We start from the raw sequence: 28,000 nt of genomic DNA, 5'->3' as shown, positions 1-28,000 counted from the left end.
AGTGTTTCCAGTCTCCCCAACGTACTGTATCCCACAGGTGGGGCAGGAGATAACATAAATGCAGTTTTGAGAGTGGGGGCTCCCCCTGCATAGAGACGGAAACACATTTTTGTTGTGGTGGCTGCAAATCCAATCCAAATGTTTGAAAAAAGAGGTGAGTGCTCTGGATTTTGGTTGTGTAGGGGGAGGAAGTTTGGCTCTAATTAAAATGTCCTTAAGATTTTTGTTTCTCCTGTAGGCTGGCAGAAATCTGTGCTCCTCGAGCAGCCCCTGGCTCTGAACAAGATCCCGGAAGTTCCTCCTGAGGACTCTCACCATCCTGCACGTGGCTGCCGAATGTGTTGTGACAATGGGTAAAAGGGGGGCTGTATCAATAGGTTTAATTTGTTGAAATGACTTAAAACATTTTCTTAGAAAGGAGCGGGAATAACCCCTTGTGTATAATGCCGAAAAAAGAATTTTGGTGGCCTTTTTAAAGTCTGCCTGTTGGGTGCAGATTCTGTGGAAGCGGAGCAGCTGGGATTTAACCAGACCTGCAAATGTGTGTTTGGGATGAAAACTGGTTTTATGTAACAGTGCATGTGTGTCTGTGGGTTTAAAATAAACTTTAATGTCCAATTTGTGTGTGGTGTGAAAGTCACTTCCCTTAAATGTGGTCGTGTCTAGAAAGTCGACTGAAGAGGCGTGGCATGTTGATTTTAGTTTGATGGAAGGGTTGTGGCTGTTGAGAGTCCCCAGGAAGGTCCCAAACTCCTGCTCAGAGTGGGTCCACACGCCCCAGATGTCGTCGAGGTACCTGTAATAACAGAGCGGCTTTAAAGCACATTTCTGTAGTGCAGAGGATTCCCACTCTGCCATGAAAATATTGGCATAAGCCGGTGCAAATTTCTTCCCCATAGCTGTGCCCTTAATTTGAACAAAAAATTCCCCATTAAATTCAAAATCATTTCTGTTTAAATTAATCTCTAATAATTGGAGTAATTCTTTATCTGGTCGTTTTTTGTCCGGGTATTTTTGAAAAATTCTTTTAATACTGTCAATGCCCTCTTTGTGATCAATATTGGTATATAAGCTATCAATATCCATAGTAAACAGAAAGGAGTCTGCTGGGATTACTAGTTGTTTAATTTTTTCAATAAAATGATATGTATCTTTAAGGTAACTGTCATGTTTATTAGATAACGGATTCAGAAAAAAATCCAAATATTCTGCTGTATAATAGGTTTCACTTTCACAGTCTGAAACAATGGGTCTGCCAGGAGGAATTTTAGATGGAACGGTCCATTTTTGGGGATCTTTATGGATTTTGGGTAACATATAAAAACGTCTGGGCCTCGGTTGCGAGTTGCCCTGCAGGTAAGTTTTTTGTTTTTTATTTATAAATTTCTTTTTCAGTAAATTATTAATAATTGTATCTACTAGAGGGATTGTATCTAAATAAATGGGTTTATTGAGTTTATGATAATAAGTTACATCATTTAACTGTCTGTAACCTTCATATAAATAATCTTTTTTATCCATAATTACTGTTAGACTGCCCTTATCGGCTGGTTTAATAACTATATCATTATTTTGGGCTAATTCTTTTAGAGCTTTGGTTTCCTCACCACTCAAATTTGGAGTGTTATGAATGATTTTAAAATCATTCTCAAAGTATGAAATATCCTGGTCTATTAAACGGTTAATTTGTGGTGGGAGAGTAGCAGATGGGGGTGTCCAGTCAGATTTCAATGTGAATGGCTGAGGTTGGATGCTGCTTTTGTCCTTATAGTGAACAGTTAACTTAATTCTGCGATGGTACTCCTGTAAATCATGTCTGGATTGAAAGGTCAAATTCTTACTGTTACATTTGGAAGGGATGAAAGTAAGACCTCTGCTCAGCAGGGAAAGCTGTGTAAGAGAAAGAACAAAGTTATTACATAGATTCATGACTCCATCTTTCCCCTCCCTCTGTGAGAGGCTTAGAGGGAGCTTCAGTTTAACCATGAAGACCAGTGTTCCAGCATCCTCTTCGCGGTAGCTGCCGTCCAGTGGATGCTGTCAGTTTGGGTCTCAAAGAAGCCACTGAGTGGGGGGATGTAGTCTGTCAGTTCTTGGATGTGTTGATTCAGATGAATCAGGACGGCTTTTTCATCTGGTGAAAGGTGAGGTGAAAAACTGACGTGAGGGACGAAGATCGTGGCGTCTGGGAATCTCTGTCCTGCTACAGTCAGGGCTTTGATCATCTCTTTCACTGGAGCTTTTTTATCCCTCTGGGATCTGTTGTTGAGGCCGAAGGATAGCAGGAGAACCTCTGGTTCCGTCTGGAAGGTGGCCGTCTTCAGGAGAAATTCTGCATGATGCCATCTGGCGCCAGGAAAACTGTCCAATTGTACATTTCCACCTTTGAAAGGTGGGAGGCGGCTGATGTTTGAGTCTCCTATGATGACCTTCTTCTGTTGTATGTGCAGGTGCCACTCTGTAAATTTGCGGGGTGTGTTGTCGTGTCGTGTTGGAGCACACACCTGCATTTCTGCTGCAGAAGTTGTCGTCTGCTCTGCTCGCTCAACGGCTAGTCTGGACTGCACGCTGGATCTCAGCTTGGAGAGAGTGGCAGGGGTGAGTGTGTGGTACCCTCTGCTCTCCATGGTGCTGGTTTGGACGGGAGGAGGAGGACTCCCTTCTCTGTGGGAGGAGCGTTGGCTTCCTTTTCTCTGGCTCAGCGCTGTGATCTGCTCATCTGCTGGTTCTGGCTCCAGAGTGATTTCCTCTTCGGCTTCAGAGTCAGCCTTCTGCATGTCGAGAACTCGTACGACACTTTCTGCCGTAGAGCTTATTTGAGAGCGATTTATGCGTGGTGGAAGAGGGATTACAGGAGAAAGACGAGACGGGGATGTGGGAGGAGAAAGTTCTGTTTCACTTGCCTCCTCAAGGTCAAACAGAGGTGACCAGTCCTCCTGTTGTGGTTCTGTCATGGTCTCCACTGAAACCCGGGAGATTGGCGCAGGTGGAGGCGCTGCGTGGATTTGGGCGATCGTGGTGATCTGATGACTGCTGCTTTGTGGTGAAGGGGGTTGCTGTGCTGCAGCTGGGCTCGGTGGTCTCGTGGAGGGAGGCTGGTTCACTGGAGGTGATGATGGAGCCAGCTCAATCACAGCATGCGGGTCCTCTTCTGCTGTCTGGTCAGCTGTCTGCGTTGGGAGAGAAGAAACGGCAGCAGCAGGAAGAGGAGCAGGAGGTGCTGTTTCTGTCGTCCTGGCAATGATGACCGCCTGGGCACGGTCTATTGTATCCTGTCTCAGGCGTCTGCCTAAATTACGTTTCGCCCACGTTGTGGCTATTTCAAAGGGGCCTCTCCAGTCCGGTGAAGGAAACTGGGTGAGCTTTTGCATTTCAGAGTCAATGTTCTTTTGATAATGCTCTCTGAGGATGAGAACGGTAGTGAAGGCCCAATTTCTAGCATTGCCGTCAATCAAAGTCTGTGTTTGTAGATTTGGGGATGCTGGTTTGATAATTGTAGCTAGATTGTTTGTTATTTTGTCCAGGGAGGGAGGATGAGCCTCTCTGGACACATTGGTGAGGTGGTGTACAGCTTTAATCAGTCTGTTCATTACACGCACCTTCTCTGTAAAATCAGGGTCATTAGACTGTACCCTGTGGGGGGGGGCTTCATTCCGAGCACCTGCTGGTACAAAGACGTAGCGGCCATTTTGGTTGGAGGGACCGCGTGGTCTAGGTCTTGGCGCACGTTGAGCGCCATTTTGAAATGGGTAGCGCGGCCCGCTATAGAACGGCTGCGGTGCAGGGCGATGTCTCACCTGCTGTCTGCCGTAGAAGGCCGGCTCCAGAAAATGGGCTCCCTCCCTGGTGACGTCCGCATAAGATCGGCGTCCGTCTCGGCGTGGGTAGCTGGAAAAATCCGCAGCTGCACGTCTGTTCTGTGGCCTGTCACGTTCATAGGCCCGTTCCCTCCGTCTGCCTCCTCTGGACTGCACCAGTATCCATCCGTCGTCGTGTGGGCGCGGTGGCATGGCTTACTGTGGTCCTGGTGTAATTCGGCCCGTTGCAGAAGGTACCTCCGTCACACGTGGCTAACAAGCTATGCTAATACTGGGAGGCTATGCTAATAATAAACTAGGAAACGTGATTTTACCGATCAACTTCGGTTTAATAAAAAAATAATACAAGCCAAGGTTGCAACGTTTCGAACAAGCTTAGTCTTCTTCAGGCTGGCTTAAGAATAAACATGAGAAGCGATCATACTGACGAGGATCAGCTCCGTGCATGCGTCTTCTCATCAAAATGGAGGGAAGAGTTCGTGGGATGATGTCACATTTCCCATCATGCATTTGGGCTGCTCCTCCAATCAGGAGGCGTTGCTGGGTAGAAGGTGCCCTTCACTGGTCGAAGGAGCTTGGAGCCTCGGAGCGTTGTGTTCACATGCATTTGTAATTTTTTGTTTTCACATAAAAGTAAAACATTTTTTTATGAAAATTAAATTTTACCATCTTAAAAGTATTGGGATCAATTGACAATATTCAAAACAGTATATACTTTCCATAAAAAACTAAATACAAACATTCTGTAAAAAGGTAAAAGTATGCATTTATTTCATAACATTTCTGATGTAATTGTAATAACCCAAAAAAAATGATAATAAAAATTGTGTATCTATTGCTTTTTCAAGAATCGAATTAAGGCTTCAATGGTGGAGGTGAGTATAATCCCTCTAGGAGAAAAAAAATGATAGGAGTTAGTTTTGAATTGCAGTCATAAACCAACAAACCATGACAAATATCATCTTTGGAGATGACAGAAAGAGATTTTTGGGAGGTGGGGAAGGAAGAGACAGAGACCCTGCGGAGAATCAGAAGGTTCAGGCTGGTTAGGTGATAGGGTTAGGGTTCCAAGCTGTATGCTTGGAGCCCTCGTGCACGGACCATTTCTGTCCCTACTCAGATCTCGCTCCTCCCTCTGGGTAATGAAGGATAAATTATTTTATTTTTTTTCATAATCTAATTAGGGTTAGGGCTCTCAATTTAAATTTGGTTAGGGTTAGGATCAAAAACCTTTAGGGCAGGGCCATATGAAAATTGATTATGGGAATTCATAATCTCCCTCTGCTGGAAAAAAGAAAATTTACAGGGGGGGTTTTGAGAAAATCTGATGATGGAGAGGGACTGTTTAGCAACTCCCTCTGCTGGACAAAAGGGGGAAGAGCGGTTAAGTGTCTCTAATTAGAATAATGGTGTTTTTTTGTCATTTAGGCCTCTAGGATGAAGGGTGTCTAATTTAGAAATCCAATTTCTTTCATGTCTCCTTCTCTCTGGGGTTGACCATCTGGGATTCATCTGCACGATCGTTGCATTGACTGAATCCCATCCGTGGGAAATGAAATGTTGTACCAGGTAAGTGTCTGTGTTTTTATGTTTTGTAATGTTGTGTCTGTGTTGGGTGAATCTAACTAAGAGAGTGTTTCCAGTCTCCCCAACGTACTGTATCCCACAGGTGGAGCAGGAGATAACATAAATGCAGTTTTGAGAGTGGGGGCTCCCCCTGCATAGAGACGGAAACACATTTTTGTTGTGGTGGCTGCAAATCCAATCCAAATGTTTGAAAAAAGAGGTGAGTGCTCTGGATTTTGGTTGTGTAGGGGGAGGAAGTTTGGCTCTAATTAAAATGTCCTTAAGATTTTTGTTTCTCCTGTAGGCTGGCAGAAATCTGTGCTCCTCGAGCAGCCCCTGGCTCTGAACAAGATCCCGGAAGTTCCTCCTGAGGACTCTCACCATCCTGCACGTGGCTGCCGAATGTGTTGTGACAATGGGTAAAAGGGGGGCTGTATCAATAGGTTTAATTTGTTGAAATGACTTAAAACATTTTCTTAGAAAGGAGCGGGAATAACCCCTTGTGTATAATGCCGAAAAAAGAATTTTGGTGGCCTTTTTAAAGTCTGCCTGTTGGGTGCAGATTCTGTGGAAGCGGAGCAGCTGGGATTTAACCAGACCTGCAAATGTGTGTTTGGGATGAAAACTGGTTTTATGTAACAGTGCATGTGTGTCTGTGGGTTTAAAATAAACTTTAATGTCCAATTTGTGTGTGGTGTGAAAGTCACTTCCCTTAAATGTGGTCGTGTCTAGAAAGTCGACTGAAGAGGCGTGGCATGTTGATTTTAGTTTGATGGAAGGGTTGTGGCTGTTGAGAGTCCCCAGGAAGGTCCCAAACTCCTGCTCAGAGTGGGTCCACACGCCCCAGATGTCGTCGAGGTACCTGTAATAACAGAGCGGCTTTAAAGCACATTTCTGTAGTGCAGAGGATTCCCACTCTGCCATGAAAATATTGGCATAAGCCGGTGCAAATTTCTTCCCCATAGCTGTGCCCTTAATTTGAACAAAAAATTCCCCATTAAATTCAAAATCATTTCTGTTTAAATTAATCTCTAATAATTGGAGTAATTCTTTATCTGGTCGTTTTTTGTCCGGGTATTTTTGAAAAATTCTTTTAATACTGTCAATGCCCTCTTTGTGATCAATATTGGTATATAAGCTATCAATATCCATAGTAAACAGAAAGGAGTCTGCTGGGATTACTAGTTGTTTAATTTTTTCAATAAAATGATATGTATCTTTAAGGTAACTGTCATGTTTATTAGATAACGGATTCAGAAAAAAATCCAAATATTCTGCTGTATAATAGGTTTCACTTTCACAGTCTGAAACAATGGGTCTGCCAGGAGGAATTTTAGATGGAACGGTCCATTTTTGGGGATCTTTATGGATTTTGGGTAACATATAAAAACGTCTGGGCCTCGGTTGCGAGTTGCCCTGCAGGTAAGTTTTTTGTTTTTTATTTATAAATTTCTTTTTCAGTAAATTATTAATAATTGTATCTACTAGAGGGATTGTATCTAAATAAATGGGTTTATTGCGTTTATGATAATAAGTTACATCATTTAACTGTCTGTAACCTTCATATAAATAATCTTTTTTATCCATAATTACTGTTAGACTGCCCTTATCGGCTGGTTTAATAACTATATCATTATTTTGGGCTAATTCTTTTAGAGCTTTGGTTTCCTCACCACTCAAATTTGGAGTGTTATGAATGATTTTAAAATCATTCTCAAAGTATGAAATATCCTGGTCTATTAAACGGTTAATTTGTGGTGGGAGAGTAGCAGATGGGGGTGTCCAGTCAGATTTCAATGTGAATGGCTGAGGTTGGATGCTGCTTTTGTCCTTATAGTGAACAGTTAACTTAATTCTGCGATGGTACTCCTGTAAATCATGTCTGGATTGAAAGGTCAAATTCTTACTGTTACATTTGGAAGGGATGAAAGTAAGACCTCTGCTCAGCAGGGAAAGCTGTGTAAGAGAAAGAACAAAGTTATCACATAGATTCATGACTCCATCTTTCCCCTCCCTCTGTGAGAGGCTTAGAGGGAGCTTCAGTTTAACCATGAAGACCAGTGTTCCAGCATCCTCTTCGCGGTAGCTGCCGTCCAGTGGATGCTGTCAGTTTGGGTCTCAAAGAAGCCACTGAGTGGGGGGATGTAGTCTGTCAGTTCTTGGATGTGTTGATTCAGATGAATCAGGACGGCTTTTTCATCTGGTGAAAGGTGAGGTGAAAAACTGACGTGAGGGACGAAGATCGTGGCGTCTGGGAATCTCTGTCCTGCTACAGTCAGGGCTTTGATCATCTCTTTCACTGGAGCTTTTTTATCCCTCTGGGATCTGTTGTTGAGGCCGAAGGATAGCAGGAGAACCTCTGGTTCCGTCTGGAAGGTGGCCGTCTTCAGGAGAAATTCTGCATGATGCCATCTGGCGCCAGGAAAACTGTCCAATTGTACATTTCCACCTTTGAAAGGTGGGAGGCGGCTGATGTTTGAGTCTCCTATGATGACCTTCTTCTGTTGTATGTGCAGGTGCCACTCTGTAAATTTGCGGGGTGTGTTGTCGTGTCGTGTTGGAGCACACACCTGCATTTCTGCTGCAGAAGTTGTCGTCTGCTCTGCTCGCTCAACGGCTAGTCTGGACTGCACGCTGGATCTCAGCTTGGAGAGAGTGGCAGGGGTGAGTGTGTGGTACCCTCTGCTCTCCATGGTGCTGGTTTGGACGGGAGGAGGAGGACTCCCTTCTCTGTGGGAGGAGCGTTGGCTTCCTTTTCTCTGGCTCAGCGCTGTGATCTGCTCATCTGCTGGTTCTGGCTCCAGAGTGATTTCCTCTTCGGCTTCAGAGTCAGCCTTCTGCATGTCGAGAACTCGTACGACACTTTCTGCCGTAGAGCTTATTTGAGAGCGATTTATGCGTGGTGGAAGAGGGATTACAGGAGAAAGACGAGACGGGGATGTGGGAGGAGAAAGTTCTGTTTCACTTGCCTCCTCAAGGTCAAACAGAGGTGACCAGTCCTCCTGTTGTGGTTCTGTCATGGTCTCCACTGAAACCCGGGAGATTGGCGCAGGTGGAGGCGCTGCGTGGATTTGGGCGATCGTGGTGATCTGATGACTGCTGCTTTGTGGTGAAGGGGGTTGCTGTGCTGCAGCTGGGCTCGGTGGTCTCGTGGAGGGAGGCTGGTTCACTGGAGGTGATGATGGAGCCAGCTCAATCACAGCATGCGGGTCCTCTTCTGCTGTCTGGTCAGCTGTCTGCGTTGGGAGAGAAGAAACGGCAGCAGCAGGAAGAGGAGCAGGAGGTGCTGTTTCTGTCGTCCTGGCAATGATGACCGCCTGGGCACGGTCTATTGTATCCTGTCTCAGGCGTCTGCCTAAATTACGTTTCGCCCACGTTGTGGCTATTTCAAAGGGGCCTCTCCAGTCCGGTGAAGGAAACTGGGTGAGCTTTTGCATTTCAGAGTCAATGTTCTTTTGATAATGCTCTCTGAGGATGAGAACGGTAGTGAAGGCCCAATTTCTAGCATTGCCGTCAATCAAAGTCTGTGTTTGTAGATTTGGGGATGCTGGTTTGATAATTGTAGCTAGATTGTTTGTTATTTTGTCCAGGGAGGGAGGATGAGCCTCTCTGGACACATTGGTGAGGTGGTGTACAGCTTTAATCAGTCTGTTCATTACACGCACCTTCTCTGTAAAATCAGGGTCATTAGACTGTACCCTGTGGGGGGGGGCTTCATTCCGAGCACCTGCTGGTACAAAGACGTAGCGGCCATTTTGGTTGGAGGGACCGCGTGGTCTAGGTCTTGGCGCACGTTGAGCGCCATTTTGAAATGGGTAGCGCGGCCCGCTATAGAACGGCTGCGGTGCAGGGCGATGTCTCACCTGCTGTCTGCCGTAGAAGGCCGGCTCCAGAAAATGGGCTCCCTCCCTGGTGACGTCCGCATAAGATCGGCGTCCGTCTCGGCGTGGGTAGCTGGAAAAATCCGCAGCTGCACGTCTGTTCTGTGGCCTGTCGCGTTCATAGGCCCGTTCCCTCCGTCTGCCTCCTCTGGACTGCACCAGTATCCATCCGTCGTCGTGTGGGCGCGGTGGCATGGCTTACTGTGGTCCTTGTGTAATTCGGCCCGTTGCAGAAGGTACCTCCGTCACACGTGGCTAACAAGCTATGCTAATACTGGGAGGCTATGCTAATAATAAACTAGGAAACGTGATTTTACCGATCAACTTCGGTTTAATAAAAAAATAATACAAGCCAAGGTTGCAACGTTTCGAACAAGCTTAGTCTTCTTCAGGCTGGCTTAAGAATAAACATGAGAAGCGATCATACTGACGAGGATCAGCTCCGTGCATGCGTCTTCTCATCAAAATGGAGGGAAGAGTTCGTGGGATGATGTCACATTTCCCATCATGCATTTGGGCTGCTCCTCCAATCAGGAGGCGTTGCTGGGTAGAAGGTGCCCTTCACTGGTCGAAGGAGCTTGGAGCCTCGGAGCGTTGTGTTCACATGCATTTGTAATTTTTTGTTTTCACATAAAAGTAAAACATTTTTTTATGAAAATTAAATTTTACCATCTTAAAAGTATTGGGATCAATTGACAATATTCAAAACAGTATATACTTTCCATAAAAAACTAAATACAAACATTCTGTAAAAAGGTAAAAGTATGCATTTATTTCATAACATTTCTGATGTAATTGTAATAACCCAAAAAAAATGATAATAAAAATTGTGTATCTATTGCTTTTTCAAGAATCGAATTAAGGCTTCAATGGTGGAGGTGAGTATAATCCCTCTAGGAGAAAAAAAATGATAGGAGTTAGTTTTGAATTGCAGTCATAAACCAACAAACCATGACAAATATCATCTTTGGAGATGACAGAAAGAGATTTTTGGGAGGTGGGGAAGGAAGAGACAGAGACCCTGCGGAGAATCAGAAGGTTCAGGCTGGTTAGGTGATAGGGTTAGGGTTCCAAGCTGTATGCTTGGAGCCCTCGTGCACGGACCATTTCTGTCCCTACTCAGATCTCGCTCCTCCCTCTGGGTAATGAAGGATAAATTATTTTATTTTTTTCATAATCTAATTAGGGTTAGGGCTCTCAATTTAAATTTGGTTAGGGTTAGGATCAAAAACCTTTAGGGCAGGGCCATATGAAAATTGATTATGGGAATTCATAATCTCCCTCTGCTGGAAAAAAGAAAATTTACAGGGGGGGTTTTGAGAAAATCTGATGATGGAGAGGGACTGTTTAGCAACTCCCTCTGCTGGACAAAAGGGGGAAGAGCGGTTAAGTGTCTCTAATTAGAATAATGGTGTTTTTTTGTCATTTAGGCCTCTAGGGTTAGGGTTAGGGTTAGGGTTAGGGTTAGGGGTTAGGGTTAGGGTTAGGGTTAGGGGTTAGGGTTAGGGTTAGGGTTAGGGTAGGGTTAGGGTTAGGGTAGGGTTAGGTGTTGGGGTTAGGGTTAGGGTTAGGGTAGGGTTAGGGTTAGGGTTAGGGTTAGGGTTAGGGTTAGGGTTAGGTGTTGGGGTTAGGGTTCCAAGCTGTACGCCTGGAGCCCTCATGCACGGACCATTTCTGTCCCCACTCAGATCTCGCTCTCCTGCAGGAAATATAGGATCAATAATTTTGTTTTTTCAATATCTAATTAGGTTTAGGGCTCATGGTGAATTTGGTTAGGGTTAGAGTTAGAACCTTTGGGGCAGGGCCATATGGAAACAGATTCTGGGGATTCATAAACTCCCTCTGCTGGAGAAAGAATTTACAGGGGGGTTAGAAAATCTGGTCATGCAGAGGGACTGTTTAGCAACTCCCTCTGCTGGACAAAAAGGGGGAAAAAAAGTGGTTAAGTGTCTCCAATTAGAATAATGGTGTTTTTTTCTCATTTAGGCCTCTAGGATGAAGGGTGTCTAATTTAGAAATCCAAATTCTTTCATTTTTTCTTCTCTCAGGGGCTGACCATCTGGGATTCATCTGAACGATCGTTGCTCTAACTGAATCCCATCCGTGAAGCATAAAGTGTTGTACCAGGTAAGTGTCTGTGTTTTTTTGTTTTGTGATGTTGTGTCTGTGTTGGGTGAATCTAACTAAGAGAGTGTTTCCAGTCTCCCCAACGTACTGTATCCCACAGGTGGAGCAGGAGATAATATAAATGCAGTTTTGAGAGTGGGGGCTCCCCCTGCATAGAGACGGAAACACATTTTTGTTGTGGTGGCTGCAAATCCAATCCAAATGTTTGAAAAAAGAGGTGAGTGCTCTGGATTTTGGTTGTGTAGGGGGAGGAAGTTTGGCTCTAATTAAAATGTCCTTAAGATTCTTGTTTCTCCTGTAGGCTGGCAGAAATCTGTGCTCCTCGAGCAGCCCCTGGCTCTGAACAAGATCCCGGAAGTTCCTCCTGAGGACTCTCACCATCCTGCACGTGGCTGCCGAATGTGTTGTGACAATGGGTAAAAGGGGGGCTGTATCAATAGGTTTAATTTGTTGAAATGACTTAAAACATTTTCTTAGAAAGGAGCGGGAATAACCCCTTGTGTATAATGCCGAAAAAAGAATTTTGGTGGCCTTTTTAAAGTCTGCCTGTTGGGTGCAGATTCTGTGGAAGCGGAGCAGCTGGGATTTAACCAGACCTGCAAATGTGTGTTTGGGATGAAAACTGGTTTTATGTAACAGTGCATGTGTGTCTGTGGGTTTAAAATAAACTTTAATGTCCAATTTGTGTGTGGTGTGAAAGTCACTTCCCTTAAATGTGGTCGTGTCTAGAAAGTCGACTGAAGAGGCGTGGCATGTTGATTTTAGTTTGATGGAAGGGTTGTGGCTGTTGAGAGTCCCCAGGAAGGTCCCAAACTCCTGCTCAGAGTGGGTCCACACGCCCCAGATGTCGTCGAGGTACCTGTAATAACAGAGCGGCTTTAAAGCACATTTCTGTAGTGCAGAGGATTCCCACTCTGCCATGAAAATATTGGCATAAGCCGGTGCAAATTTCTTCCCCATAGCTGTGCCCTTAATTTGAACAAAAAATTCCCCATTAAATTCAAAATCATTTCTGTTTAAATTAATCTCTAATAATTGGAGTAATTCTTTATCTGGTCGTTTTTTGTCCGGGTATTTTTGAAAAATTCTTTTAATACTGTCAATGCCCTCTTTGTGATCAATATTGGTATATAAGCTATCAATATCCATAGTAAACAGAAAGGAGTCTGCTGGGATTACTAGTTGTTTAATTTTTTCAATAAAATGATATGTATCTTTAAGGTAACTGTCATGTTTATTAGATAACGGATTCAGAAAAAAATCCAAATATTCTGCTGTATAATAGGTTTCACTTTCACAGTCTGAAACAATGGGTCTGCCAGGAGGAATTTTAGATGGAACGGTCCATTTTTGGGGATCTTTATGGATTTTGGGTAACATATAAAAACGTCTGGGCCTCGGTTGCGAGTTGCCCTGCAGGTAAGTTTTTTGTTTTTTATTTATAAATTTCTTTTTCAGTAAATTATTAATAATTGTATCTACTAGAGGGATTGTATCTAAATAAATGGGTTTATTGAGTTTATGATAATAAGTTACATCATTTAACTGTCTGTAACCTTCATATAAATAATCTTTTTTATCCATAATTACTGTTAGACTGCCCTTATCGGCTGGTTTAATAACTATATCATTATTTTGGGCTAATTCTTTTAGAGCTTTGGTTTCCTCACCACTCAAATTTGGAGTGTTATGAATGATTTTAAAATCATTCTCAAAGTATGAAATATCCTGGTCTATTAAACGGTTAATTTGTGGTGGGAGAGTAGCAGATGGGGGTGTCCAGTCAGATTTCAATGTGAATGGCTGAGGTTGGATGCTGCTTTTGTCCTTATAGTGAACAGTTAACTTAATTCTGCGATGGTACTCCTGTAAATCATGTCTGGATTGAAAGGTCAAATTCTTACTGTTACATTTGGAAGGGATGAAAGTAAGACCTCTGCTCAGCAGGGAAAGCTGTGTAAGAGAAAGAACAAAGTTATCACATAGATTCATGACTCCATCTTTCCCCTCCCTCTGTGAGAGGCTTAAAGGGAGCTTCAGTTTAACCATGAAGACCAGTGTTCCAGCATCCTCTTCGCGGTAGCTGCCGTCCAGTGGATGCTGTCAGTTTGGGTCTCAAAGAAGCCACTGAGTGGGGGGATGTAGTCTGTCAGTTCTTGGATGTGTTGATTCAGATGAATCAGGACGGCTTTTTCATCTGGTGAAAGGTGAGGTGAAAAACTGACGTGAGGGACGAAGATCGTGGCGTCTGGGAATCTCTGTCCTGCTACAGTCAGGGCTTTGATCATCTCTTTCACTGGAGCTTTTTTATCCCTCTGGGATCTGTTGTTGAGGCCGAAGGATAGCAGGAGAACCTCTGGTTCCGTCTGGAAGGTGGCCGTCTTCAGGAGAAATTCTGCATGATGCCATCTGGCGCCAGGAAAACTGTCCAATTGTACATTTCCACCTTTGAAAGGTGGGAGGCGGCTGATGTTTGAGTCTCCTATGATGACCTTCTTCTGTTGTATGTGCAGGTGCCACTCTGTAAATTTGCGGGGTGTGTTGTCGTGTCGTGTTGGAGCACACACCTGCATTTCTGCTGCAGAAGTTGTCGTCTGCTCTGCTCGCTCAACGGCTAGTCTGGACTGCACGCTGGATCTCAGCTTGGAGAGAGTGGCAGGGGTGAGTGTGTGGTACCCTCTGCTCTCCATGGTGCTGGTTTGGACGGGAGGAGGAGGACTCCCTTCTCTGTGGGAGGAGCGTTGGCTTCCTTTTCTCTGGCTCAGCGCTGTGATCTGCTCATCTGCTGGTTCTGGCTCCAGAGTGATTTCCTCTTCGGCTTCAGAGTCAGCCTTCTGCATGTCGAGAACTCGTACGACACTTTCTGCCGTAGAGCTTATTTGAGAGCGATTTATGCGTGGTGGAAGAGGGATTACAGGAGAAAGACGAGACGGGGATGTGGGAGGAGAAAGTTCTGTTTCACTTGCCTCCTCAAGGTCAAACAGAGGTGACCAGTCCTCCTGTTGTGGTTCTGTCATGGTCTCCACTGAAACCCGGGAGATTGGCGCAGGTGGAGGCGCTGCGTGGATTTGGGCGATCGTGGTGATCTGATGACTGCTGCTTTGTGGTGAAGGGGGTTGCTGTGCTGCAGCTGGGCTCGGTGGTCTCGTGGAGGGAGGCTGGTTCACTGGAGGTGATGATGGAGCCAGCTCAATCACAGCATGCGGGTCCTCTTCTGCTGTCTGGTCAGCTGTCTGCGTTGGGAGAGAAGAAACGGCAGCAGCAGGAAGAGGAGCAGGAGGTGCTGTTTCTGTCGTCCTGGCAATGATGACCGCCTGGGCACGGTCTATTGTATCCTGTCTCAGGCGTCTGCCTAAATTACGTTTCGCCCACGTTGTGGCTATTTCAAAGGGGCCTCTCCAGTCCGGTGAAGGAAACTGGGTGAGCTTTTGCATTTCAGAGTCAATGTTCTTTTGATAATGCTCTCTGAGGATGAGAACGGTAGTGAAGGCCCAATTTCTAGCATTGCCGTCAATCAAAGTCTGTGTTTGTAGATTTGGGGATGCTGGTTTGATAATTGTAGCTAGATTGTTTGTTATTTTGTCCAGGGAGGGAGGATGAGCCTCTCTGGACACATTGGTGAGGTGGTGTACAGCTTCAATCAGTCTGTTCATTACACGCACCTTCTCTGTAAAATCAGGGTCATTAGACTGTACCCTGTGGGGGGGGGCTTCATTCCGAGCACCTGCTGGTACAAAGACGTAGCGGCCATTTTGGTTGGAGGGACCGCGTGGTCTAGGTCTTGGCGCACGTTGAGCGCCATTTTGAAATGGGTAGCGCGGCCCGCTATAGAACGGCTGCGGTGCAGGGCGATGTCTCACCTGCTGTCTGCCGTAGAAGGCCGGCTCCAGAAAATGGGCTCCCTCCCTGGTGACGTCCGCATAAGATCGGCGTCCGTCTCGGCGTGGGTAGCTGGAAAAATCCGCAGCTGCACGTCTGTTCTGTGGCCTGTCACGTTCATAGGCCCGTTCCCTCCGTCTGCCTCCTCTGGACTGCACCAGTATCCATCCGTCGTCGTGTGGGCGCGGTGGCATGGCTTACTGTGGTCCTGGTGTAATTCGGCCCGTTGCAGAAGGTACCTCCGTCACACGTGGCTAACAAGCTATGCTAATACTGGGAGGCTATGCTAATAATAAACTAGGAAACGTGATTTTACCGATCAACTTCGGTTTAATAAAAAAATAATACAAGCCAAGGTTGCAACGTTTCGAACAAGCTTAGTCTTCTTCAGGCTGGCTTAAGAATAAACATGAGAAGCGATCATACTGACGAGGATCAGCTCCGTGCATGCGTCTTCTCATCAAAATGGAGGGAAGAGTTCGTGGGATGATGTCACATTTCCCATCATGCATTTGGGCTGCTCCTCCAATCAGGAGGCGTTGCTGGGTAGAAGGTGCCCTTCACTGGTCGAAGGAGCTTGGAGCCTCGGAGCGTTGTGTTCACATGCATTTGTAATTTTTTGTTTTCACATAAAAGTAAAACATTTTTTTATGAAAATTAAATTTTACCATCTTAAAAGTATTGGGATCAATTGACAATATTCAAAACAGTATATACTTTCCATAAAAAACTAAATACAAACATTCTGTAAAAAGGTAAAAGTATGCATTTATTTCATAACATTTCTGATGTAATTGTAATAACCCAAAAAAAATGATAATAAAAATTGTGTATCTATTGCTTTTTCAAGAATCGAATTAAGGCTTCAATGGTGGAGGTGAGTATAATCCCTCTAGGAGAAAAAAAATGATAGGAGTTAGTTTTGAATTGCAGTCATAAACCAACAAACCATGACAAATATCATCTTTGGAGATGACAGAAAGAGATTTTTGGGAGGTGGGGAAGGAAGAGACAGAGACCCTGCGGAGAATCAGAAGGTTCAGGCTGGTTAGGTGATAGGGTTAGGGTTCCAAGCTGTATGCTTGGAGCCCTCGTGCACGGACCATTTCTGTCCCTACTCAGATCTCGCTCCTCCCTCTGGGTAATGAAGGATAAATTATTTTATTTTTTTCATAATCTAATTAGGGTTAGGGCTCTCAATTTAAATTTGGTTAGGGTTAGGATCAAAAACCTTTAGGGCAGGGCCATATGAAAATTGATTATGGGAATTCATAATCTCCCTCTGCTGGAAAAAAGAAAATTTACAGGGGGGGTTTTGAGAAAATCTGATGATGGAGAGGGACTGTTTAGCAACTCCCTCTGCTGGACAAAAGGGGGAAGAGCGGTTAAGTGTCTCTAATTAGAATAATGGTGTTTTTTTGTCATTTAGGCCTCTAGGATGAAGGGTGTCTAATTTAGAAATCCAATTTCTTTCATGTCTCCTTCTCTCTGGGGTTGACCATCTGGGATTCATCTGCACGATCGTTGCATTGACTGAATCCCATCCGTGGGAAATGAAATGTTGTACCAGGTAAGTGTCTGTGTTTTTATGTTTTGTAATGTTGTGTCTGTGTTGGGTGAATCTAACTAAGAGAGTGTTTCCAGTCTCCCCAACGTACTGTATCCCACAGGTGGAGCAGGAGATAACATAAATGCAGTTTTGAGAGTGGGGGCTCCCCCTGCATAGAGACGGAAACACATTTTTGTTGTGGTGGCTGCAAATCCAATCCAAATGTTTGAAAAAAGAGGTGAGTGCTCTGGATTTTGGTTGTGTAGGGGGAGGAAGTTTGGCTCTAATTAAAATGTCCTTAAGATTTTTGTTTCTCCTGTAGGCTGGCAGAAATCTGTGCTCCTCGAGCAGCCCCTGGCTCTGAACAAGATCCCGGAAGTTCCTCCTGAGGACTCTCACCATCCTGCACGTGGCTGCCGAATGTGTTGTGACAATGGGTAAAAGGGGGGCTGTATCAATAGGTTTAATTTGTTGAAATGACTTAAAACATTTTCTTAGAAAGGAGCGGGAATAACCCCTTGTGTATAATGCCGAAAAAAGAATTTTGGTGGCCTTTTTAAAGTCTGCCTGTTGGGTGCAGATTCTGTGGAAGCGGAGCAGCTGGGATTTAACCAGACCTGCAAATGTGTGTTTGGGATGAAAACTGGTTTTATGTAACAGTGCATGTGTGTCTGTGGGTTTAAAATAAACTTTAATGTCCAATTTGTGTGTGGTGTGAAAGTCACTTCCCTTAAATGTGGTCGTGTCTAGAAAGTCGACTGAAGAGGCGTGGCATGTTGATTTTAGTTTGATGGAAGGGTTGTGGCTGTTGAGAGTCCCCAGGAAGGTCCCAAACTCCTGCTCAGAGTGGGTCCACACGCCCCAGATGTCGTCGAGGTACCTGTAATAACAGAGCGGCTTTAAAGCACATTTCTGTAGTGCAGAGGATTCCCACTCTGCCATGAAAATATTGGCATAAGCCGGTGCAAATTTCTTCCCCATAGCTGTGCCCTTAATTTGAACAAAAAATTCCCCATTAAATTCAAAATCATTTCTGTTTAAATTAATCTCTAATAATTGGAGTAATTCTTTATCTGGTCGTTTTTTGTCCGGGTATTTTTGAAAAATTCTTTTAATACTGTCAATGCCCTCTTTGTGATCAATATTGGTATATAAGCTATCAATATCCATAGTAAACAGAAAGGAGTCTGCTGGGATTACTAGTTGTTTAATTTTTTCAATAAAATGATATGTATCTTTAAGGTAACTGTCATGTTTATTAGATAACGGATTCAGAAAAAAATCCAAATATTCTGCTGTATAATAGGTTTCACTTTCACAGTCTGAAACAATGGGTCTGCCAGGAGGAATTTTAGATGGAACGGTCCATTTTTAGGGATCTTTATGGATTTTGGGTAACATATAAAAACGTCTGGGCCTCGGTTGCGAGTTGCCCTGCAGGTAAGTTTTTTGTTTTTTATTTATAAATTTCTTTTTCAGTAAATTATTAATAATTGTATCTACTAGAGGGATTGTATCTAAATAAATGGGTTTATTGAGTTTATGATAATAAGTTACATCATTTAACTGTCTGTAACCTTCATATAAATAATCTTTTTTATCCATAATTACTGTTAGACTGCCCTTATCGGCTGGTTTAATAACTATATCATTATTTTGGGCTAATTCTTTTAGAGCTTTGGTTTCCTCACCACTCAAATTTGGAGTGTTATGAATGATTTTAAAATCATTCTCAAAGTATGAAATATCCTGGTCTATTAAACGGTTAATTTGTGGTGGGAGAGTAGCAGATGGGGGTGTCCAGTCAGATTTCAATGTGAATGGCTGAGGTTGGATGCTGCTTTTGTCCTTATAGTGAACAGTTAACTTAATTCTGCGATGGTACTCCTGTAAATCATGTCTGGATTGAAAGGTCAAATTCTTACTGTTACATTTGGAAGGGATGAAAGTAAGACCTCTGCTCAGCAGGGAAAGCTGTGTAAGAGAAAGAACAAAGTTATCACATAGATTCATGACTCCATCTTTCCCCTCCCTCTGTGAGAGGCTTAAAGGGAGCTTCAGTTTAACCATGAAGACCAGTGTTCCAGCATCCTCTTCGCGGTAGCTGCCGTCCAGTGGATGCTGTCAGTTTGGGTCTCAAAGAAGCCACTGAGTGGGGGGATGTAGTCTGTCAGTTCTTGGATGTGTTGATTCAGATGAATCAGGACGGCTTTTTCATCTGGTGAAAGGTGAGGTGAAAAACTGACGTGAGGGACGAAGATCGTGGCGTCTGGGAATCTCTGTCCTGCTACAGTCAGGGCTTTGATCATCTCTTTCACTGGAGCTTTTTTATCCCTCTGGGATCTGTTGTTGAGGCCGAAGGATAGCAGGAGAACCTCTGGTTCCGTCTGGAAGGTGGCCGTCTTCAGGAGAAATTCTGCATGATGCCATCTGGCGCCAGGAAAACTGTCCAATTGTACATTTCCACCTTTGAAAGGTGGGAGGCGGCTGATGTTTGAGTCTCCTATGATGACCTTCTTCTGTTGTATGTGCAGGTGCCACTCTGTAAATTTGCGGGGTGTGTTGTCGTGTCGTGTTGGAGCACACACCTGCATTTCTGCTGCAGAAGTTGTCGTCTGCTCTGCTCGCTCAACGGCTAGTCTGGACTGCACGCTGGATCTCAGCTTGGAGAGAGTGGCAGGGGTGAGTGTGTGGTACCCTCTGCTCTCCATGGTGCTGGTTTGGACGGGAGGAGGAGGACTCCCTTCTCTGTGGGAGGAGCGTTGGCTTCCTTTTCTCTGGCTCAGCGCTGTGATCTGCTCATCTGCTGGTTCTGGCTCCAGAGTGATTTCCTCTTCGGCTTCAGAGTCAGCCTTCTGCATGTCGAGAACTCGTACGACACTTTCTGCCGTAGAGCTTATTTGAGAGCGATTTATGCGTGGTGGAAGAGGGATTACAGGAGAAAGACGAGACGGGGATGTGGGAGGAGAAAGTTCTGTTTCACTTGCCTCCTCAAGGTCAAACAGAGGTGACCAGTCCTCCTGTTGTGGTTCTGTCATGGTCTCCACTGAAACCCGGGAGATTGGCGCAGGTGGAGGCGCTGCGTGGATTTGGGCGATCGTGGTGATCTGATGACTGCTGCTTTGTGGTGAAGGGGGTTGCTGTGCTGCAGCTGGGCTCGGTGGTCTCGTGGAGGGAGGCTGGTTCACTGGAGGTGATGATGGAGCCAGCTCAATCACAGCATGCGGGTCCTCTTCTGCTGTCTGGTCAGCTGTCTGCGTTGGGAGAGAAGAAACGGCAGCAGCAGGAAGAGGAGCAGGAGGTGCTGTTTCTGTCGTCCTGGCAATGATGACCGCCTGGGCACGGTCTATTGTATCCTGTCTCAGGCGTCTGCCTAAATTACGTTTCGCCCACGTTGTGGCTATTTCAAAGGGGCCTCTCCAGTCCGGTGAAGGAAACTGGGTGAGCTTTTGCATTTCAGAGTCAATGTTCTTTTGATAATGCTCTCTGAGGATGAGAACGGTAGTGAAGGCCCAATTTCTAGCATTGCCGTCAATCAAAGTCTGTGTTTGTAGATTTGGGGATGCTGGTTTGATAATTGTAGCTAGATTGTTTGTTATTTTGTCCAGGGAGGGAGGATGAGCCTCTCTGGACACATTGGCGAGGTGGTGTACAGCTTTAATCAGTCTGTTCATTACACGCACCTTCTCTGTAAAATCAGGGTCATTAGACTGTACCCTGTGGGGGGGGGCTTCATTCCGAGCACCTGCTGGTACAAAGACGTAGCGGCCATTTTGGTTGGAGGGACCGCGTGGTCTAGGTCTTGGCGCACGTTGAGCGCCATTTTGAAATGGGTAGCGCGGCCCGCTATAGAACGGCTGCGGTGCAGGGCGATGTCTCACCTGCTGTCTGCCGTAGAAGGCCGGCTCCAGAAAATGGGCTCCCTCCCTGGTGACGTCCGCATAAGATCGGCGTCCGTCTCGGCGTGGGTAGCTGGAAAAATCCGCAGCTGCACGTCTGTTCTGTGGCCTGTCACGTTCATAGGCCCGTTCCCTCCGTCTGCCTCCTCTGGACTGCACCAGTATCCATCCGTCGTCGTGTGGGCGCGGTGGCATGGCTTACTGTGGTCCTGGTGTAATTCGGCCCGTTGCAGAAGGTACCTCCGTCACACGTGGCTAACAAGCTATGCTAATACTGGGAGGCTATGCTAATAATAAACTAGGAAACGTGATTTTACCGATCAACTTCGGTTTAATAAAAAAATAATACAAGCCAAGGTTGCAACGTTTCGAACAAGCTTAGTCTTCTTCAGGCTGGCTTAAGAATAAACATGAGAAGCGATCATACTGACGAGGATCAGCTCCGTGCATGCGTCTTCTCATCAAAATGGAGGGAAGAGTTCGTGGGATGATGTCACATTTCCCATCATGCATTTGGGCTGCTCCTCCAATCAGGAGGCGTTGCTGGGTAGAAGGTGCCCTTCACTGGTCGAAGGAGCTTGGAGCCTCGGAGCGTTGTGTTCACATGCATTTGTAATTTTTTGTTTTCACATAAAAGTAAAACATTTTTTTATGAAAATTAAATTTTACCATCTTAAAAGTATTGGGATCAATTGACAATATTCAAAACAGTATATACTTTCCATAAAAAACTAAATACAAACATTCTGTAAAAAGGTAAAAGTATGCATTTATTTCATAACATTTCTGATGTAATTGTAATAACCCAAAAAAAATGATAATAAAAATTGTGTATCTATTGCTTTTTCAAGAATCGAATTAAGGCTTCAATGGTGGAGGTGAGTATAATCCCTCTAGGAGAAAAAAAATGATAGGAGTTAGTTTTGAATTGCAGTCATAAACCAACAAACCATGACAAATATCATCTTTGGAGATGACAGAAAGAGATTTTTGGGAGGTGGGGAAGGAAGAGACAGAGACCCTGCGGAGAATCAGAAGGTTCAGGCTGGTTAGGTGATAGGGTTAGGGTTCCAAGCTGTATGCTTGGAGCCCTCGTGCACGGACCATTTCTGTCCCTACTCAGATCTCGCTCCTCCCTCTGGGTAATGAAGGATAAATTATTTTATTTTTTTCATAATCTAATTAGGGTTAGGGCTCTCAATTTAAATTTGGTTAGGGTTAGGATCAAAAACCTTTAGGGCAGGGCCATATGAAAATTGATTATGGGAATTCATAATCTCCCTCTGCTGGAAAAAAGAAAATTTACAGGGGGGGTTTTGAGAAAATCTGATGATGGAGAGGGACTGTTTAGCAACTCCCTCTGCTGGACAAAAGGGGGAAGAGCGGTTAAGTGTCTCTAATTAGAATAATGGTGTTTTTTTGTCATTTAGGCCTCTAGGGTTAGGGTTAGGGTTAGGGGTTAGGGTTAGGGGTTAGGGTTAGGGGTTAGGGTTAGGGTTAGGGTTAGGGTTAGGGTAGGGTTAGGTGTTGGGGTTAGGGTTAGGGTAGGGTTAGGGTTAGGGTTAGGGTTAGGGTTAGGTGTTGGGGTTAGGGTTCCAAGCTGTACGCCTGGAGCCCTCATGCACGGACCATTTCTGTCCCCACTCAGATCTCGCTCTCCTGCAGGAAATATAGGATCAATAATTTTGTTTTTTCAATATCTAATTAGGTTTAGGGCTCATGGTGAATTTGGTTAGGGTTAGAGTTAGAACCTTTGGGGCAGGGCCATATGGAAACAGATTCTGGGGATTCATAAACTCCCTCTGCTGGAAAAAGAATTTACAGGGGGGTTAGAAAATCTGGTCATGCAGAGGGACTGTTTAGCAACTCCCTCTGCTGGACAAAAAGGGGGAAAAAAAGTGGTTAAGTGTCTCCAATTAGAATAATGGTGTTTTTTTCTCATTTAGGCCTCTAGGATGAAGGGTGTCTAATTTAGAAATCCAAATTCTTTCATTTTTTCTTCTCTCAGGGGCTGACCATCTGGGATTCATCTGAACGATCGTTGCTCTAACTGAATCCCATCCGTGAAGCATAAAGTGTTGTACCAGGTAAGTGTCTGTGTTTTTTTGTTTTGTGATGTTGTGTCTGTGTTGGGTGAATCTAACTAAGAGAGTGTTTCCAGTCTCCCCAACGTACTGTATCCCACAGGTGGAGCAGGAGATAATATAAATGCAGTTTTGAGAGTGGGGGCTCCCCCTGCATAGAGACGGAAACACATTTTTGTTGTGGTGGCTGCAAATCCAATCCAAATGTTTGAAAAAAGAGGTGAGTGCTCTGGATTTTGGTTGTGTAGGGGGAGGAAGTTTGGCTCTAATTAAAATGTCCTTAAGATTCTTGTTTCTCCTGTAGGCTGGCAGAAATCTGTGCTCCTCGAGCAGCCCCTGGCTCTGAACAAGATCCCGGAAGTTCCTCCTGAGGACTCTCACCATCCTGCACGTGGCTGCCGAATGTGTTGTGACAATGGGTAAAAGGGGGGCTGTATCAATAGGTTTAATTTGTTGAAATGACTTAAAACACTTTCTTAAAAAGGAGCGGGAATAACCCCTTGTGTATAATGCCGAAAAAATAATTTTGGTGGCCTTTTTAAAGTCTGCCTGTTGGGTGCAGATTCTGTGGAAGCGGAGCAGCTGGGATTTAACCAGACCTGCAAATGTGTGTTTGGGATGAAAACTGGTTTTATGTAACAGTGCATGTGTGTCTGTGGGTTTAAAATAAACTTTAATGTCCAATTTGTGTGTGGTGTGAAAGTCACTTCCCTTAAATTTGGTTGTGTCTAGAAAGTCGACTGAAGAGGCGTGGCATGTTGATTTGAGTTTGATGGAAGGCTTGTGGCTGTTGAGAGTCCCCAGGAAGGTCCCAAACTCCTGCTCAGAGTGCGTCCACACGCCCCAGATGTCGTCGAGGTACCTGTAATAACAGAGCGGCTTTAAAGCACATTTCTGTAGTGCAGAGAATTCCCATTCTGCCATGAATATGTTGGCATAAGCCGGTGCAAATTTTTTGCCCATAGCTGTGCCCTTAATTTGAACAAAAAATTCCCCATTAAATTCAAAATCATTTCTGTTTAAATTAATCTCTAATAATTGGAGAAGTTCTTTATCTGGTCGTTTTTTGTCTGGGTATTTTTGAAAAATTCTTTTAATACTGTCAATGCCCTCTTTGTGGTCAATATTGGTATATAAGCTATCAATATCCATAGTGAAAAGAAAAGAGTCTGCTGGGATTACTAGCTGTTTAATTTTTTCAATAAAATGATATGTATCTTTAAGGTAACTGTCATGTTTATTAGATAAGGGATTCAGAAAAAAGTCCAAATATTCTGCTGTATAATAGGTTTCACTCTCACAGTCTGAAACAATGGGTCTGCCAGGTGGAATTTTAGATGGAACGGTCCATTTTTGGGGATCTTTATGGATTTTGGGTAACATATAAAAACGTCTGGGCCTCGGTTGCGAGTTGCCCTGCAGGTAAGTTTTTTGTTTTTTATTAATAAATTTCTTTTTCAATAAATTATTAATAATTGTATCTACTAGGGGGATTGTATCTAAATAAATGGGTTTATTGAGTTTATGATAATAGGTTACATCATTTAACTGTCTGTAACCTTCATATAAATAATCTTTTTTATCCATAATTACTGTTAGACTGCCCTTATCAGCTGGTTTAATAACTATATCATTATTTTGGGCTAATTCTTTTAGAGCTTTGGTTTCCTCACCACTCAAATTTGGAGTGTTAGGGTTAGGGTTAGGGTTAGGGTTAGGGTTAGGGTTAGGGGGTTAGGGTTAGGGTTAGGGTTAGGGTTAGGGGGTTAGGGTTAGGGTTAGGGTTAGGTGATAGGGTTAGGGTTAGGGTTAGGGTAGGGTTAGGGTTAGGGGTTAGGGTTAGGGTTAGGGTTAGGGGTTAGGGTTAGGGTTAGGGGTTAGGGTTAGGGTTAGGGTTAGGGTTAGGGTTGGGTTAGGGTTAGGGTTAGGGTTAGGGTTGGGTTAGGGTTGGGGTTTGGAGAAATACGATTGTATTTTCTTAGCACTGGCCTGCTGTATTGGAAAAACAAAATAAAAAATATTAAAAAATGGAAAGAGGGAAATGCAACAAAATTTCACATTTTTAACAGGCCCAGCTGGGGTTTGAACCCTGGTTGCCTGCTTGACAGGCGGTTTCCAATACCAGTACACTACGAGTCCTTATGTAAACCCTAGGTGTGGGGGGGTATAAGAAAGGGAAAGAGGAAAAAAGGGAACAAAAAAAATAAATAAATAAAAAATAAAAAACAAATAAATAAAATAAAATAAATAAAAAGGTTAATGGATAGTTAAAAAATAAAAATTTAACCAAATTGTATTACTGATAAACTTTCACGTTTGTAGTAACCTTAGGAGCAGCAATAAAAAAGTGCTAAAAACATGGTAAACACCATGCACAAAGGTTAGTACGTTAATAAAATTATTTAAAATAAGTGCTATAAATAAGTGCTAAAAAACAGTACATATAAAACCAAGCAGATAAAAGACAGTTAATACAAAGGGTTAGTAAAATCTTGCTGTCCCTAAAAGAATACTACAAACCTAATCCACAATTCCAATTAAATTAATTTATATGTTAAATTAAAAAAAAAAAAAAAAAAAAAAAAAAAAAAAAAAAAAAAAAAACGATTGAAAAAGAGGAAAAATAATAATTAAAGGAAGCAATTAGCTTTCTGGGGCTCCTTGAGAAAGGTAGCCAACGGTGGGTGAGGGTGGGAGTCCTTAACACCCTGAATAGGGATGCTAAGGGGGAGGATCAGGGAAGGGAAAGGGGAGAGCTAGATCCCGGTTTAGGGATGCTAGACAGGAGGGGAGAGGGGGTCGGTCAGGTTTAAATTGTTAGTTCCCAGGTTAGGGATGCCAACAGGGGCTGGGTATGAAAAATTAATGGTTGTTCCCTAGTTAGGGTTCCTGGTGATAGCCCACCTGGTAGAGTGGGCATCTCAGCTTATTAATTATGATCAATGGGTAAAGAAAAGAAGAAAAAAATAAAAGAAAAAAAAGAAAATAATAATAATAATTAAAGGGGGCAATTAGCTTTCTTGGGCTCCTCAAATAAGGTAGCTATCAGTGGGTGGGAGTGTAGGTCCTTAAGACCCTGAGTAGGGTTGCAAAAGGGAGAGGGTAAGGGAAAGAAAAAAGGATAAATAACTCGCAGTTTTAGGGTTACTAAGAAGGGATGGGAAAAGGGAGGAAAGGGTTAGCTCCCTGTTTAGGGAAGCTGGAGGGATAAAAGAGAGGAAGCCCGGGGTCCCGGTGGGCTGCAGATAGGTCCCCCTAATGGTAGAGGAGGAATCAGAGTGGGTTTTGTGCAGGTCAGGTTCGACCTCTGCATGCCCGTTCATCATGCTAATTTCCTCCTCCACTCGCATGGCTATGCTTCAGGGGAAACCACACTGCACATCCGGAGACCCCAGGGGGCACGACTGGGGAAACAAAAAACTGGGATTAGACATTGGGGAAACCAGGGTAGAATGTGCTAAAGGGACCTGTGTGAAATGTACTAGGTTAAAAGCAAGCTCAGAGTCAGTGCCGCTCCAAGATGTAAGCCTGTAGTGGTGGGCCATGGTGGAAAGGCTCTTACCTTTTTGCTGCTGTAGGTAGACTTTCAAAGTGCCAGGCGGGTATGGTGTAGATCCCGGTGATGGCTTTGCCCTGAGGTGTATGAGTAGCAGGTGTCGCAAGAAAAGAGGCCAGCCTCCTGCTGCGGTTGTAGGGTTTGAACCCAGGTAGTGGTGAGGAGTCAGTGTGACTACTGATGACTTTAGGCAGTCTGCCACAGGAGCATTGCGTTGTTGATGGGATAAAGTCCTTGGGTTAGGGTTAGGGTTAGGGTTAGGGTTAGGGTTAGGGTTAGGGGTTAGGGTTAGGGTTAGGGTTAGGGTTAGGGGGTTAGGGTTAGGGTTAGGGTTAGGGTTAGGGTTAGGGTTAGGTGTTAGGGTTGGGGCGAGGGTTCCAAGCTGTACGCCTGGAGCCCTCGTGCACGGACCATTTCTGTCCCGACTCAGATCTCGCTCTCCCCTCTGGGTAATATGGAATCAATTATTTTATTCAATCACAATTTAATTAGGTTTAGGGCTCTCAGGTTCAATTTGGTTAGGGTTAGGATTAAAAATCTTTGGGGCAGGGCCATATGAAAATAGATTCTGGAAAAAGAATTTACAGGGGGTGAAAAAATCTGGTGATGGAGAGGGACTGTTTAGCAACTCCCTCTGCTGGCCGAAATAGGGAAGAACGGTTAAGTGTCTCTAATTAGAATAATGGTGTTTTTTTCTCATTCAGGCCTCTAGGATGGAGGGTGTCTAATTTGGAGATCCAATTTCTCTCCTGTCTCCTTCTCTCTGGGGTTGACCATCTGGGATTCATCTGCACGATCGTTGCATTAACTGAATCCCATCCATGGGAAATGAAATGTTGGACCAGGTAAGTGTCTGTGTTTTTGTGTTTTGTGATGTTGTGTCTGTGTTGGGTGAATCTAACTAAGAGAGTGTTTCCAGTCTCCCCAACGTACTGTATCCCACAGGTGGAGCAGGTGATAACATAAATGCAGTTTTGAGAGTGGGGGCTCCCCCTGCATAGAGACGGAAACACATTTTTGTTGTGGTGGCTGCATATCCAATCCAAGTGTTTGAAAAAAGAGGTGAGTGCTCTGGATTTGGGTGGTGTAGGGGGGGGAAGTTTGGCTCTAATTAAAATGTCTTTGAGATTTTTATTCCTCCTATAGGCTGGTAGAAATCTATGCTCCTTGAGCAGACCCTGGTCCTGAACAAGATCCCGGAAGTTCCTCCTGAGGACTCTCACCATCCTGCACGTGGCTGCCGAATATGTTGTGACGATGGGTAAAAGGGGGGATGTATCAATAGTTTTAATTTGTTGAAATGACTTAAAACACTTTCTTAGAAAGGTGCGGGAATAACCCCTTGTGTATAATGCCGAAAAAAGAATTTTGGTGGCCTTTTTAAAGTCTGCCTGTTGGGTGCAGATTCTGTGGAAGCGGAGCAGCTGGGATTTAACCAGACCTGCAAATGTGTGTTTGGGATGAAAACTGGTTTTATGTAACAGTGCATGTGTGTCTGTGGGTTTAAAATAAACTTTAATGTCCAATTTGTGTGTGGTGTGAAAGTCACTTCCCTTAAATGTGGTTGTGTCTAGAAAGTCGACTGAAGAGGCGTGGCATGTTGATTTTAGTTTGATGGAAGGGTTGTGGCTGTTGAGAGTC

General features: G+C 44.2%; 1 long non-coding RNA gene across 5 annotated transcripts; it reads left to right on the top strand.

Annotated features, from left to right (window-relative positions):
* Positions 1 to 28: 28 nt before the first annotated feature.
* Positions 29 to 23,487, top strand: LOC144990935 (uncharacterized). Of its 5 annotated transcripts, none has more exons than XR_013654820.1 (4): positions 29 to 154; positions 239 to 8,373; positions 11,314 to 20,261; positions 22,728 to 23,487. It is a non-coding gene; the product is annotated as an uncharacterized LOC144990935 (long non-coding RNA). The 5 variants fall into 5 exon arrangements; XR_013654830.1 differs by having other exon boundaries at positions 31 to 8,373; positions 11,314 to 11,609; positions 11,694 to 20,261; XR_013654823.1 differs by having other exon boundaries at positions 31 to 8,373; positions 22,728 to 23,023; positions 23,108 to 23,487.
* The last annotated feature ends 4,513 nt before the right edge of the window (positions 23,488 to 28,000 follow it).

Source organism: Oryzias latipes, chromosome 1 (assembly GCF_053564925.1).
Source record: "Oryzias latipes strain Hd-rR chromosome 1, Olatipes_Hd-rR_3.1".
NCBI classification, from domain to species: Eukaryota; Metazoa; Chordata; class Actinopteri; order Beloniformes; family Adrianichthyidae; genus Oryzias; species Oryzias latipes.
The sequence above is the reverse complement of the archived record's forward strand: the minus strand, read 5'-3'. Positions and strand labels throughout refer to the sequence as shown.